Source organism: Myotis daubentonii, chromosome 2 (assembly GCF_963259705.1).
Source record: "Myotis daubentonii chromosome 2, mMyoDau2.1, whole genome shotgun sequence".
Classification (NCBI taxonomy): domain Eukaryota; kingdom Metazoa; phylum Chordata; class Mammalia; order Chiroptera; family Vespertilionidae; genus Myotis; species Myotis daubentonii.
The window spans coordinates 121,494,620-121,509,514 of NC_081841.1; the positions used below are offsets into that span (position 1 = coordinate 121,494,620).

Sequence of the window (14,895 nt, forward strand, 5' to 3'; positions counted from 1 at the left end):
TTCACATTTTTAAGAATATATTTTAAATAAAATACAAGACATATTTAATTAATAGATTTAATTCTGTCTTCTATATTTTTCATACGAGGCAAATTCACATTAATCTTTCAGTATTTTGTCATTTTAAAATTCTTAGATATTTAATAAATTTTTATTACTTAATTCAGTAAATCCCAAAGTTTTAAGTTGCCAAAGACTTTGGAAAACTATGTTCCTGGCTGGTGAAACAGTTTTGGCCCAGTTGCTTGATTATAAAACTACCACATTTTTTTTTTTTTCTTTAGAGATAACATTAAAGGGTTGCTGCTGTGGGAAATGTGACCAGCCCCCTCCTTCAAGAAGGAGCGAACCCCAACTATCAATATACCTATAATTATAACTGAAAAGCTTTACTACAAATCTTTCATTTTAGTTAGAGTATTTATTCATGTTTCAAGGATTCTGAGATCCTAAAGCCAATTATTATTATCCAAGGCATTTCCTTTGGCAAATTCTGTAACAGAGATAACTTACTGACTTTCAATGGCCTTAAGGTTAACTTTGGAATGCAGTCTATTATTATTCAAAAGCTGTCCCCTATTATAGAAATACCAATCTTATTGTCCAAACCTAGCCTCTATTTTTTCTTTGGGTCATTTTCGCCATCATTTTGAGAAACAACAGTCTTGAGTTTATTTTATATCATCAGTAAAGAGATTGAGGTCAGTTTAATAAGCCATCCAAGATCAGACAGGGTGCGCCATTCTCTTAAACTAGACTTTTTCTCTTTAGGAGTATAGAAATCCCAGACCCATCCCTTAAATTGTGCTAAATCTTATCTCTACCTCCCTTTGTCTCCTAAAACATCCTTGTCCACATGTCTCCCATCCCCACATCCTGTTTGCTTTGGGGAAATTCAGTAAATAGTCTGGCCATCTAGGTTTCCTTTCTTATTAAATTAAAGGCATGCTTAATAGACTAACAATAAACACATTAAACCAAACAAAAAGGACAGATCAACAAACATATAGACAAGACAATATATCACAGTTCTTTTCCTGGAAATTTCTCTCCATAGCATTGACTACCCTTTAAAATTAATTTAGCTAAAATCTGCCTGTACCAAGGCCTCATATGGAAATTTTTAAACAAAGCATCAGAGAGTTCCCCTGTGAGAGAATTAACAGCTTTAATCTCTCTCACTGAGGAGCCTTTCCACAATATAGGCAGAGGATCTGGCAGCTTTTTAGTAATTACAGACTTTTGATCCCCAATATAAATTAGGCATCTTGCAATTTGAACAAGACCCCACATAGTTAAATATGGCAAAGGCACTTGTTTTCCCTGAGCCTGATTTAAGAGAGTACCTTTTTGTTATGCCCAGATTTCAGGATCCCCAAGAAACTGTTATGGGTTAGCTCAGCTAGATAGACCACCGACTCAGAATTTAAATTTTAAGAGCCTTTATTAAGCTAGCCAGCTGACTGCCAGCCATGTCTTTCCCGTAAGAGCCCACAGCTTGCAGTGCAGACCAAGAGTACAGCAAGACCTTTTATTTGCAACACTACAAAGTATTTTTTTTTAAAAAGAAAAAACAAACTGCAAAGTGGTTCATTAGCTGTTCCTGGTACTGGCAGGGTAAAAAGTTTACATAAAATTTATGAGCAGGGTCACACCTGGCTGGATTCAATCATAACACATTGCCTTTCTAGCAAGATAATTAGCAATTATTTTCTCCCATGGTCCCTGCCCCTCAGCCTACTTAATAATACTTTTTTGTCAAGCCCCTGCCCCTAGCACATTACCACACCAGGGAGTCAGTCATATCCGATGCAAAAACATGAGTCTTTATTCAAGCCTGGGCTTGGCTCCCCTACCCTCCTTACTGACCCAGCAGCAAGTGGCAAAGAGAGAGCTAGCCTTGTGGGAAGAGGGGTTTTATAGGGGGTTGGAGTAAGGGGAGGAGAAAGGACTGTGGGCCCTGCCGATTGGCCAGGCGCAAGTCGGTGTCTTGTTACACAGGATGTGGTCGTATCTATGGCGCGCACTTCCCTTGATTGTCATTGGTTAGTTTAAAGAAGTCCTGGGTGTGGCTAGCAGAGGCTTGGGCTTCTGGGAAGAAGCCTTGCCAAGCACATGGCCAAGGTAAGATGGAGGGCATAGCCCTTACCCTGTGGCAAGATGGAGGGTGTAGTCCTCATCCTTTCATTTTTGACATTTTAATTTCTTTATAATTTTGCCTTTTAACCAAATTCTTCCCCATTATGGCCTGGCTTGAAAAAATTTTCCTTGCCCACTTTGGATTGTGAATTCCAAAGCTTGGTGCAAGCTTTATGCGCAGTGAATCTCCCCACTGAATTTTCCAGTGATCCCCACCTTTACCGGTGGACCTCTTCCTTTGCTCAGGCAAATAATCTTCTTCTCCAGATGTCCCTTGTTGAGGCGCCATAAGTACCGCAGTCTTTTCGCAGCAATGGTTCAGGAATCTGGAGAAGAGCTGTGTGTAAATTGATAGGCTAGTCAAGAAATATAAATTTGGAAGGCATTTTGGGGAGCCAGATGGAAACCAGCTCTCTAGTGGAGTGGCTCACTAAATGTTCAGACCCACAGCTTTTTATTCAAATATTTTGCCCTTTAGCAAAGCAAACACACATAGCAAAGGTAAGTTTTGGTAAACAATAAAGGATTATCAGGTTAGGGGAATTGCCCTCAGCCATTATGCCAGCAGCAGGGTAATATAGTGCTGATATTCAGCCCTGCTGAATATCAAAGCCCATCAACCATTTGAGGACTTTGCACATTTATTATGACCTGCTAGTCTTAGCCTCCAGCAGGTCAGGGCAAATTTCTGGGTTGAGGGATCAATCCCTAGACATAGGAACTACAAAATATTTCTTACAGTATTTACTAAACACACTTAGGACATATATTAACTGAATCATATTTTAAAAAGTTCTGAATTCTCAACAGTCTGGGAAAAGAAAAAATTCAGAAAAATCCTATATAATAAAGAGGTAATATGCAAATTGACCGTCAAGCCCTCTCATAAGGTGGCCACCCCATGTGGTCAAAGATGGCCTCCCCCATGTGGTCACAAGATGGCCACCACAAGATGGATGGCAGGGGAGGACAGTTAGGGGAAACTGGGCCAGCAGGGGAAGGCAGTTGGGGAGGAACAGGCATGAAATGTAGGGCAGTTTGGGGGGACTGGACTGGCAGGGGAGTCAGTTGGGGCCGACCGGGCCAGCAGGGGAGGGCAGTTGGGGTGATCAGGCTGGTAGGGGAGGGCAATTGGGGGCAATTGTGCCAGCAAGGGAGTGTTTAGCAGGTGATCAGGCTGGCAGGCAGAAGCAGTTAGGGGCAATCAGGCAGGCAGGCAGGTGATCGGTCAGAAGCCAGCAGTCCTGAATTGTGAGAGGGATGTCCAACTGGCAGTCAAACATCCTCTGAGGGGTCCCAGATTAGAGAGGGTGCAGGCTGGGCTGAGGGACACCCCCCCCCCCAGTGCACAAATTTCATACACTGGGCCTCTAGTGTTTTTATATAAAAATATTTTTATATCAAAAATTCAAATATGAAAGGAATATATCTTATAAAGAACAGCAACATATATACTACCTCATTTTTCTCATACATAGCCACCAAGTTTAACAAAATTTGTTTTAATTAAAGTAAGAAAATGAAAGGAGAATGTACTGCATGTATCATGTATAAAATATTTACATAAGATAAATATTTTGGAAATAGAAAGTCTTAAATGTTCATTATCCTATTTCCATTTAGTAAGAAAACTGTTACCATGGAAATGGTGAATGTATGTTGTATTCATGTCCACATTAACAAAGCTTCAAAAAGCAATTCTTTTAGTGAACACTTGTTCTTGACATAGTTGGAAAGTAGAAGTGGCTCACAAAGAATATAGCACTTCAGTTTAGATTCATTACAAGCAGACCTTGGAGATATTGCAGGTTCTGTTCCAGACCACCACAAGTTTCATAATAAAATAAGTCCTAATTTTTATGTTGATGGAGGGTCTTACCTTCAATTTGTGAAAAATGCTACATCTGTGAAGTGCACTAAAATGAGGTATGCTTGCCCAACTGGCATAGCTCAGTGATTGAGCATCGGCCTATGAACCAGTAGGTCATGGTTTGATTCTAAGTCAGGGCACATGCCAGAGTTGCAGGTTCAATCCCCAGTGGGGTCATGCAGGAGGCAGCCAATCAATGATTATCTCTTATAATTGATTTTTCTCATTTTCTAATGGAATAACTTGAATATACCTGAATTTTTAGGGATTTTTATAACCTACTAGAGGCCCGGTGCTAAAAATTCATGAACTGTGGTGGGGAGGGGTTGTCCCTCAGCCCAGCCTGCACACTCTCCAATCTGTGACACACCCCTCGGGGATGTCTGACTGCCGGTGGGATCGGGCCTAAACCGGCAGTCGGACATCCCTCTCACAATCTGGGACTGCTGGCTCCTAATCACTCACCTGCCTGCCTTCCTGAATGCCCTCAACTGCTTCTGCCTGCCAGCCTGATCACCCTCTAACCACTCCCCTGCTGGCCTGATTAACACCTAACTGCACCCCTGCCAGCCCGATCACTCCCAACTGTCCTCCCCTTCTGGCCTGATATCACCCCCAACTGCCCTTCCCTGCCAGCCTGATCTCACCCACAACTGCCCTTCCCTGCAGGCCTGATCTCCCCTAACTGCCTCTGTCTGCCTGATCACCCCTAACTGCCCTCCCTGCCAGCCTGATCTCCCCGGCAACTTCCCTCCCTGCAGGCCTTATCTTGCCCCCAACTCCTTCCTCTGTCAGCCAATTTGATTCTGATTGGTCGGTTTCTATGCCAGTCAGTATCTCTGGGCCTATCAATGGGGCCTGATGAGAAAGGTGGGGTTGATGAGCAGCCCCAGTGGAGGCCTGGAGAGAAATGGGGGCACTGCTGCTGACCAGGCTTGGAGCTAAAGAGAGAGGCAAGTGCTGATCAACAGCTGCCACAGAGGTACGGATCTGACCCTGCTTCTCTCTTTAAGCCTCTTTCTTGTCCTGATTCACAACCCCCTCAGCAGCTAGTGCTGGGTCACCATACCTGCAGCCATAGCAGTCAGCGCTGGGTCCGCATGGCAACCCAGTCATTGGTTGAGCCTCCTGGTCATTGCAGATGTGACAGAGCCAGGATTTTTATATATTAAGATATAAATTGCATAGTTTTATTCCTAAATTAGGGTTGTATTGCTCTTTTGTTTATAGTTTTCTTCTTTAGAATATCAGTTTTGTTTTAGTGGATTTCTATCCCCAGCTTGTGTCATTCATATAATTTATTTATTTATTTATTTATTTTATTTTATTTTATTTTTTAGGGGAGAGCGCGAACGCAGTCCCCCACTACCACAAATTATGCAGTCGAGTTTCCCACATTTGGGGAAATCGCAGGGGTCAGCACATCCGGAGTGCAATGGATAAGCCTTGCCCTGGGAAAACCACCTTCGTGATCATGGTATCTCCCCTGCCAGGTAAGTATATCACATAATTTAATTAATTAAAAAAGTTTGATAAAGGTGTCGTTCCAAAGTCAGAAGACACCTGGAATGTAAGGACCCAGGTTACAAAACTGGATTTCCTGAAGTTTTTCAAATTGAGGTTTGCTGGGATTCTTGTTCCAGCATTTAGAAGGGTTCAGCAATCTGGATAAGGGTTGTGTGTAACTTAATAAAGAGTCTAGAGATGAAGCATAAGTTTGAAAGGCATTTGGGGGTCAGAGGAGCCTAGCTAAAGAAACTAAGATCTCCTCATCTCAGGACCCCATGCTTTTTATTAACAAAAATTGTCCTGAGGTGAGGGAGAGATATACACATCAGAGGGTCAGGTTTCATTTACAGAGTCCATTGACAGAATGGGGGAATTGCCTATGGCTGTTCAGGTGTTTGGCCAGGAGGAGGCAATAACATGTAGATTAAGATGCCCTGAACTGTCTGGCAGCAAACAATCAATTAAGGCATCCTTTTCAGGTCTGAGGAAATGCCCTTGCCACTCAAGATGATTCAGCCCTTGCTGACATGCTGGAATTGGCTTCCGGCAGAGGTTCTTAATTTCAAGGCCCAGTAACTGATTTCATATCTCCACCCCCCCTCCCCCTGGGGCAAGCCATGACACATGTTTTGAGGACAGGCTTGGCAGAAGCTGGCCTCTGCCTCTTGTGGCCCACTGCATGCTTCACACATTCTGCAGCTTCACCTTTCCAACTGTCAGCAACATTCAGTTGTATTCACAATTCTAGGCCTCTTTTGAGTTATGGTCAAGAGCAGCCATTCACATTAGCCTGGGAACGTATTGATTCATGGTAAGTAAATATTAATTTCATTATTTTAACTCTAATGTACCTTTGGGGGTAAGGATGGATCACTTAAAATGTGGCTCCTCTGAGGTTCTGTTTTAAATATTTACAACCGAATGCCAAATTGAAAAATCAGCAGTGGCAGAGAGTGGTGGAAAGGGTCCAAGGTTAGAAACCAGAATGGATTCTAGTTCTAGCTCTGCTACCCATTAGCTATGAAACTTGGGTAAATCACCCCATTACTCCCACAAAATGGGAGAGCTAAAATATTCCTTTGATATATTTCTTGCATGGACTTTAGGAAGTCTTTAGATATCAGAATGGAAAAAGACTTGAAAAACACAAGCCAAAGTGCTCGCCATCCAAAGTTTTCTAACTTGAGATTACTTATTTCATTGAAAGAATTAACATAGTCTAGGGCTTTCGAATAATATTTGAATGGTTGGAGAATGAAGGGGAAGAAAAACAAGTTACTTCCTGAATTTATCTTGTGTCTGTCAATTCTAAATTTCTACTGTCACTGCCCCACTTCAGCCATCACTACTTCTTCCCCGCACTGATGACTACCCACTGATGAGGTCTATTTGCCCTTAAATTAATTCTCTACATGACCATCCATCTGACCATATAACCATCTGACTTCTGACACCAAGCATTTTTATTTTTCAATACACTTAATATGCTACTTAATATTTCCCCAAATTCCAAATCTTATTTCTATACCCCTATCTCATTGTAAAATACCAGTATCTATTGCATCTTTGCCTTCTTTTCCCTTCTGTGAAGATGCAACAGGTAGTCTTGACCTTAGAAGAACAATTTATATCATCACTCACCTACTAGAATCTCTTTAACGGCTCCCTTTTACTCAATGAATGAAGCAAAATCTCCTTAACATGGTGTTAAATTAATTCAATAAGGAGGCCATTAAACTGAGAAGGCTCTTCTGCTATGGTAGTCTTATAAGCAAGCCAAAATCTAGGCCTATAAATACCTCCAAGTCACAAAATAGAAATATTAGGACTGAGAAGGCTAAAGGGCTAATTCCAATGTAACCCTGATATTTGGGGGGCTAGCAATCTGAATCTGTGCCAGCAAGCCCATGTACATTCTTTATAACCTATAATTAAGTCACTGCCTCTTTCCCAGAAACTGGTCTTGCAAGACCTGTTACCTAAATACAGAGGCCATAAACCATGAACAGTGCACAGCCCCGGAGGAGGGGGTTATTAGAGCTGGCAACAGGCCAGACCATTAGATATGGTCTCAAGACCCCCAACACCTGGGCCTTATTTATTGCAAAGTCCACGAAAGGATTGGAAGCATAATCCATATTTGAGGGACAAAGACACCAGAAAGATATAAAGGAGAAGCTCCCTGCATGTTACTTTGCTCAGACTTGGGAAGTTACTCTGCTGAGTCTGCCGGTGTAATAAACTGTGTAACTCCATTTCTCTAAAGCATTGCTTGGTTTTTCTTCAGTCTTCTGTGACATCTGCTTCCTTTTACCAGGAAGCCCAACCACACTGGTCTTTTGGCCTCTGGTGAGTGGCCTGGGTTTGGGGCCTGGGTGTGTGGGATAGGCCTCCAGGAGTCGTGCCCTGCTGATTTCAGTAGAATTGAACTGGGGGACTCTGGATGCTCCTGAACCTTGGCCTAGGACCCATCCGGCATCTGGAAAAAGTGGATGGACACCTCTGGACCTGTCGACAGAAATGGTAGGGTAGGGACCCCATATAGTTAGGGCCACTCTGAGAGCTTGATCAACTCCAAGGAAGCCATACAACTTCGTCAGGTAAATTAGTCAGAAATTTGGTGGACTGTTTAAACTCTGAGTGAATGTCTGGTGAAAGTGTGTGAGTGTGGCTCCACAAACTCAGTTACAGAGTCTGAGTGGGCCCTAACCTGTGGTTCTGCGAGTTGTCATAAGGCATAACAGTGACTCACCCCCATGTGGAGATGCCCAGGCCTAGGGTTTATATGGGTGCACATTAGCTAAGACGAATCTAAGTTCCCAAATGATGTGGCCAGGAGGGCATCTGAGTGTATCTGTGAAAACAGGTCAGCCCCTTCCCTTGTCTGTTTCTCGTCACCGATCATCATGGGGATCATCATGGGGTCGGGACAAAGTAAAGCCACTGTCCTCAATTGCATGCTGAAAAATTTTAAAAAGGGTTTCAATTGGGATTATGATATGAAAATGGATCCCAAAACACTGAGGAAATTCTGTGAAGTAGAATGGCCAGCCTATGGGGTCGGCTGGCCCTCGGAAGGCTCTTTAGATAAAGGACTGGTCAGGGTGGTCTGGAATGTAGTCACAGGGGAACCCAGACACCCAGATCAGTTTCCCTACAGAGACAGCTGGTTAGAAATTGCTCAAACCTTGCCGCCTTGAATCTGGTTCTTCATGTGTAAGAAGGGACAGAGTAAGATTTTAGTAGCAGGAGAAAAGAAGGAGGCAGGAGAAAAGAAGCATGTAGGAGAAAAGAAACAGATCCCTCAGAAGGGAACCCAATCCCCTGTTCTGCAAGGACCTCCTGAGGAAGCCCCGTCAGTTTTACCACCTCCATATGTGCCTCAGGTGGCACCAAGTGCTCCCCCCGCTGGTCTGGAAGGTCCAGAAAGTCTAGAAACACCGCCCCCCACTCAGTCTCTTCTCAACCAGGCTCTCCAGAGCCAGTTGGGCAGCACTTGCATTCAGCTGACCAAAGACCCAAATGACAACCGGCATGTCAGATGCCTCTCAGGGAGATTCGGGGTGCCAAAGTACTTAGTGAAGATGGGACCTTGCAGGAAGGAGGGCCAGTCTATTATTATCAGCCCTTTACCACAAGTGATATCCTTAACTGGAAACATCACCCCCCAGCTTATTCTGAAAAACCTCAGGCCATGATAGACCTCCTAGAAATGATCTTCCAGACCCAGAAGCCCACCTGGGTGGACTGCAAGCGGCTCCTTTTCATGTTCTTTAGCACTGAGGAGTGCATGAGAATAGTAACAGAGGCTTGGATATGGCTCCAGATCCAGGCCCCGGCAGGGATATTAGTTACAGACAGATGGGCCAGGGAGGTCTTCCCAGATGAGGAACCCGATTGGAACCCAAACTCAGAAGATGGAAGGGCCAGGCTAGAAAGATATCAGCTGGCCTTCCTCCAGGGGTTCAGGGCCGGAGCCAAGAAGCCCACCAATTTGACTAAAATCTCCGAGGTCTTCCAGAAGCCTGGTGAAACTCTAGCAGCTTTCTATGAGAGACTATGTAAGACATACCAGATCTACACCTCCTTTAATCCTGAGGCCCCGGAAATTCAAACTTTGGTAAATGCAGCTTTTGTAGGTCAAGCCCATCCTGACATAAGGAGAAAGCTACAGAAGCTAAAAGTTTTTGCAGGAAAAAATGTTACTGAGCTGCTAGAGACAGCAAACAAGGTTTTCATCAACTGAGACAGTGTGGCAAGGAGGAGGAAAAAAAGAGAATACAAAGAAGGGCCAATATAATAGCAGTGGCTTTTAGAGGCTTGGGCTCCCAGACAGATCAGCAAGGGAAGCAAGAATACAGATCAGGGCGAAAAGGAAGAGCGAGCCTGAGACGAGACCAGTGTGCCTATTTTAAGGAAACAGGACGCTGGAAAAATAAATGTCCCAAACGGCAAAGTAAGAAAACTGGGCCCCCTTTTCCACCCAATCACTATCCACCAGAGCAACCTGAAGAAAATCTCATTGGGTTAGCAATGGTTGATTCCGACTAGGACAGACCGGGCTCTTTTTATCTGGGCTCCCATGAGCCCATGGTCAGAATGAAAATAGGGGGACAGACTGTGGACTTTATGGTTAATTCAGGAGTGGAGCACTCAGTAGTCACTCGGAACGTAGCACCTCTCTCAGGAAAAGAGGTCACCATTATTGGAGCTACTGGAGACCAGACCCATAGACCATTCTGCTGCCCTCATCAATGCCAACTTGGCAGCCACCAAGTAATTCATGAATTCCTGTACTTGCCAGACTGTCCAGTGCCTTTAACAGGTAGAAACCTTTTAGCCAAAATGGGGGCAGAAATGACTTTTGCTCCAGATGGCTCAGCACAGATTCACCTACGTGATGAGATCTCCCCAATGATCCTGTCCATAGCAGTGCCAAGGGAGAAAGAATGGAGACTTTATACCCCCCAGTCAAAGGCTTCACCATTAGAACCTGAATTAGAGGAAGAATTCCCACTGGTCTGGGTGGAAGGGATTCCTCCAGGCCTGGCTAAGGACTGCACCACAGTACTAATCGACGTAAAGCCTGTTAAAATCTGCCAATATCCAATTCTAAGGGAAGCATGCCCAGGAATCCAGGTGCATTTAGACAGGCTGCTCCAATGGGGACTTCTTAAACGATACCAGTCTCCATGGAACATGCCTCTCTCGCCTGTCAAAAAGCCCGGTCCAGGACCTGGGGGCTGTTAATGAAGTTGTTATAACCCTGCATTCAGCTCTGTCAAACCCCTATACTCTTCTGGGACTCATTCCATCAGAGGAGGAATGGTTTACATGCCTAGATCTGAAAGATGCTTTTTTCTGCCTTCAGTTGGCACCTTCTAGCCAGCCCCTTTTAGCCTTTGAGTGGGAAAACCCAACCATGGGGGCCAAGGAGCAATTCACCTGGACCAGACTGCCCCAAGAGTTCAAGAACTCCCCTACACTTTTCAGTGGAGCACTAGCATCTGATTTGTCTAAATTTCCAGGACAGGACTTGGAGTGTGTTCTACTCCAATATGTAGATGACCTCCTACTGGCTAGCTCCACACGAGCTCAGTGCTGGGAGGGAACACGAGCCCTTCTGAGAATACTAACTGAAACAGGTTATTGGGTGTCTAATAAAAAGGCACAGATTTGTCAGGAAGAAGTCAAGTATCTAGGCTTCCAAATCACCCAAGGGAAATGAAGGCTAGGGACTGAAAGAAAGCAGGCAGTATATGCCATCCCAGTCCCTTGCACCCGGCAGCAGATTTGGGAATTCCTGGGAGTAGCAGGGTTCTGTTGAATTTGGATCCCAGGGTTTTCAGACCTGGCTAAACCTCTCTATGAAGCTTTAAAACGGAAAGAGAAGGCATCCATCGACTGGGGTCCTGAGCAGGACAAAGCCTTCATCACCATAAAGGCAAAGCTCACTGAGGCCCCAGCACTAGGGCTTCTAGATGTGATATGGGACTTTAATCTCTTCATTCACGAGAACAGCTGTGTAGCTCTAGGAGTTCTAATCCAGGAGTTTGGACCCTGGCAAAGACCTAGCCTATCTCTCCAAGCAGATTGACCCAGTTGCTGCCGGGTGGCCCCCGTGTCTCAGGGCCCTTGCAGCCATGACATTGTTAGTCAAGGAAGTGGATAAGCTTACCTTAGGACAAAATTTAAATGTAAAGGTACCTTATGCTATTGTCACTCTGATGGAAGCAAGGGGGCAGCACTGGCTGACACATGCTGAAATGACTCAGTATCAAGTGCTCATATGTGAAAATCCGTGGGTATGATTAGAAGCAGTGAGAACTCTTAATCCTGCCCCCTTTTTACCTGTTGCTGAGGGAGCCCCTGAGCATGATTACCTAGAAGTCCTAGAGGAAGTTTACTCCAGCCGGCCAAATCTAACAGACAAGCCCCTACAGAGCCTGGACTTAGTATTGTTCACGGACGTCAGTAGCTTCTTAGATGAATCAAAAAGATGAGCCGGATATGCAGTGGCATCAAACTTTGAGACAATAGAGGCACAGGCTCTGCCTGAAGGATGGTTAGCGGAGAGGGCAGAACTTTGGGCCCTAGTAAAAGCCCTAGAACTCAGTAAGAATAAGCGTGCCAACATCTACACTGACTCGTGCTATGCCTTTGCTACCCTGCATATCCATGGGGCCATATATAAAGAAAGGGGGCTCCTGATAGCCGGAGGAAAAGGAATCAACAATCAGAATGAGATTTTAAAGTTACTAGAAGCAGTCTGGGAGCCCAAGGAAATAGCCATCATCCATTCCAAAGGTCACCAGAAAGGGAAAGACTCAGTGTCAGAAGGAAACCAACATGCTGATGCTGCAGCTAAGCAGGCTGCTGAAGAACAAGTAGCACCATCACGGATCATGTTGGCCCCTGAATTACCTGAACCTCAAAAATACACTCCTCAGGAGGAGGAATGGGCCCAGCAAGAAGGGGGCAAGAGAACGAAGGAAGGCTGGTGTATACTCCCAGATCATAGGGTCCATGTCCCAGAACAGTTAGCCCATAAGGTAGTCCTCCAGCAACATGAACTTACTCATTTAGGGAAGACTGCCCTAGAAGCTTTGTCAGGCAGATACTACCTAATTGCCCATTTTCCCACCTTGTGTGCCTCAGTCTTTCATCGTTGCCTCCTCTGTGCGCAGAACAATGCCAAACAGGGTCCTGAAGGACCTATAGGAGTTCAGCGCTGTGGGAAAGCTCCCTTTGAGGACTTAGAAGTAGATTTTACAGAAATAGGGCCTAGCACAGGAAATAAATACCTACTAGTCTTCGTTTGCACCTTTTCAGGCTTGGTAGAGGCATATCCCACTAGCACTAAAAAAGCAAGAGAAGTCACAAAGGCATTGCTGAAGGATATAATTCCATGGTACGGAATGCCTCTGACCATAGTGTCTGATAATGGCCCAGCCTTTATAGCAGAAATAGTACAACAGGTAGCTAAGGCTTTAGGAATTAAATGAAACCTACATACAGCTTACAGGCTTCAGAATTCAGGGAAAGTAGAGCACATGAACTGGACTCTCAAGCAGGCTATGGCTAAGCTATACTAAGAGACAACCTTACCCTGGACAGATATCTTGCCTCTTGTACTCCTGTAGGTACACTGTGCCCCAAGGGCCAGGGTAGGTTTCTCTCCCTTTGAAATTCTATATGGTAGACCCGCTCCCTTAATTTGGCCAAAGGGAGATTTGGGGGAAATAGGGAACTTAGAAATCCAGAAGCAATTACAAGGACTTGGAAAAACTGTCTTTGAGGTCCACAGATGGGTTACTGATTGGTTACCCATCTCTTTAGGGCAGGGGTAGGCAAACTTTTTGACTCGAGGGCCACAATGGGTTCTTAAACTGGACCGGAGGGCTGGAACAAAAGCATGGATGGAGTGTTTGTGTGAACTAATATAAATTCAAAGTAAACATCATTACATAAAAGGGTATGGTCTTTTTTTTTTTTAGTTTTATTCATTTCAAATGGGCCGGATCCGACCTGCGGGCCATAGTTTGCCCACAGCCGCTCTAGGGACAGCCATACATCTTAGAAATCTGGAGACCAGATTTGGGTAAAGTATTGGAAAAAGGAACCCCTCAAACCTACCTGGAAGGGACCCTATCCAGTCATATTAATCACATCCACAGCCCTCAAAGTTGCAGGATTGAGCACCTGGATCCACCACTAGAGTGTAAAGGCAACTCATCAGCCAAGCAGTGATCAGTCCTAGTGGAAAGTGACCCCAGATCTTGAGAATTCCCTCCAGCTGCACCTCAGCAAGGAAACGAAGGCCTCATCATGAATTGTTGGACTACACCTTGTCATGCAATCCTTGGTTACATATGCTTTGCAGGAATAGTCATAATACTACTCTTTGTCCTAGTGGTTCACTGCTGTGGACCCCCACTGAACAGGAATAGAAGAAATAACATGCTCCCACTAATAATATTAGCTAGCACATCCTTGCCTCCCTTAGAGGCCACTACCACATGTCCTTGTTTAGAGAATCACTACCCAAATATGCTAGACCGGGTAGTCTAAGGAGAATCCAATCAAGTCAGATGTTTGTTAGCTATACTTAGCCTGCAGCATGTTACGAATCTGCTACTGAATGCATGTGGGGGGTGGGGTGGGGAATTGTATTGGATGGGAAGAATTAAGCTCAGACAAAAATGGGCAGGATGTATCTGTCAAGGAAAGCCAGACTCAGTAACTTGCTGGACTTGCTGCACCCATGTTGGCTACTGTGACTGGGGGAGGGGGGTGTCCAGGACCAAGCCCAGAAGGCAGATATTAAAAAGACTATCAGGCAGCGGCTTGAACATAAAGCACCCAGATTACCTAAGCTGAGGACTCAGCTGCAGAAGCGCAGAAGCGATATGATCTAGACCCCCGGCTTTATCAGCTCCTCAATTCAACCTACCACCTCCTCAATATTTCCAACACTTCTTTGGCTAGGGAATGCTGACTTTGCCTCCCTGCCCCCCTCTTACCCCAGAGCACTCCTATTAATGGCTACTCCTGTAAACATAACTAAACCAGGGAACTTAACAGAAGAAATAATAGGACCTGTCACGGCCAATGTGCAGCTAACTAATGTTGCTCCTATTTGCTTCAACAGTACCCAGGGCCAACACCCAACAGGTCCCCTCCCAGATGAACTATGCAACTCTACCCTTAAGGCTGAAAACACCACTTACCCCTGGTGCCCTCTTGCAGGAACATTCTATGTGTGTGGGACCGCTGCTTACCTCTGCCTGCCTGCAAACTGGATGGGAGTGTGCACTACTGCCTATCTAACCCCAGATATGTCTATTATACCCAACAACCAATCCATTGAGACCCCC

General features: G+C 44.9%; 1 non-coding gene across 1 annotated transcript; it reads right to left on the reverse strand.

The window, feature by feature from the left end:
* Positions 1-5,346: 5,346 nt before the first annotated feature.
* On the reverse strand, positions 5,347-5,510 carry LOC132228958 (U1 spliceosomal RNA). Its single transcript, XR_009451550.1, has one exon. It is a non-coding gene; the product is annotated as a U1 spliceosomal RNA (small nuclear RNA).
* Positions 5,511-14,895: the final 9,385 nt, after the last annotated feature.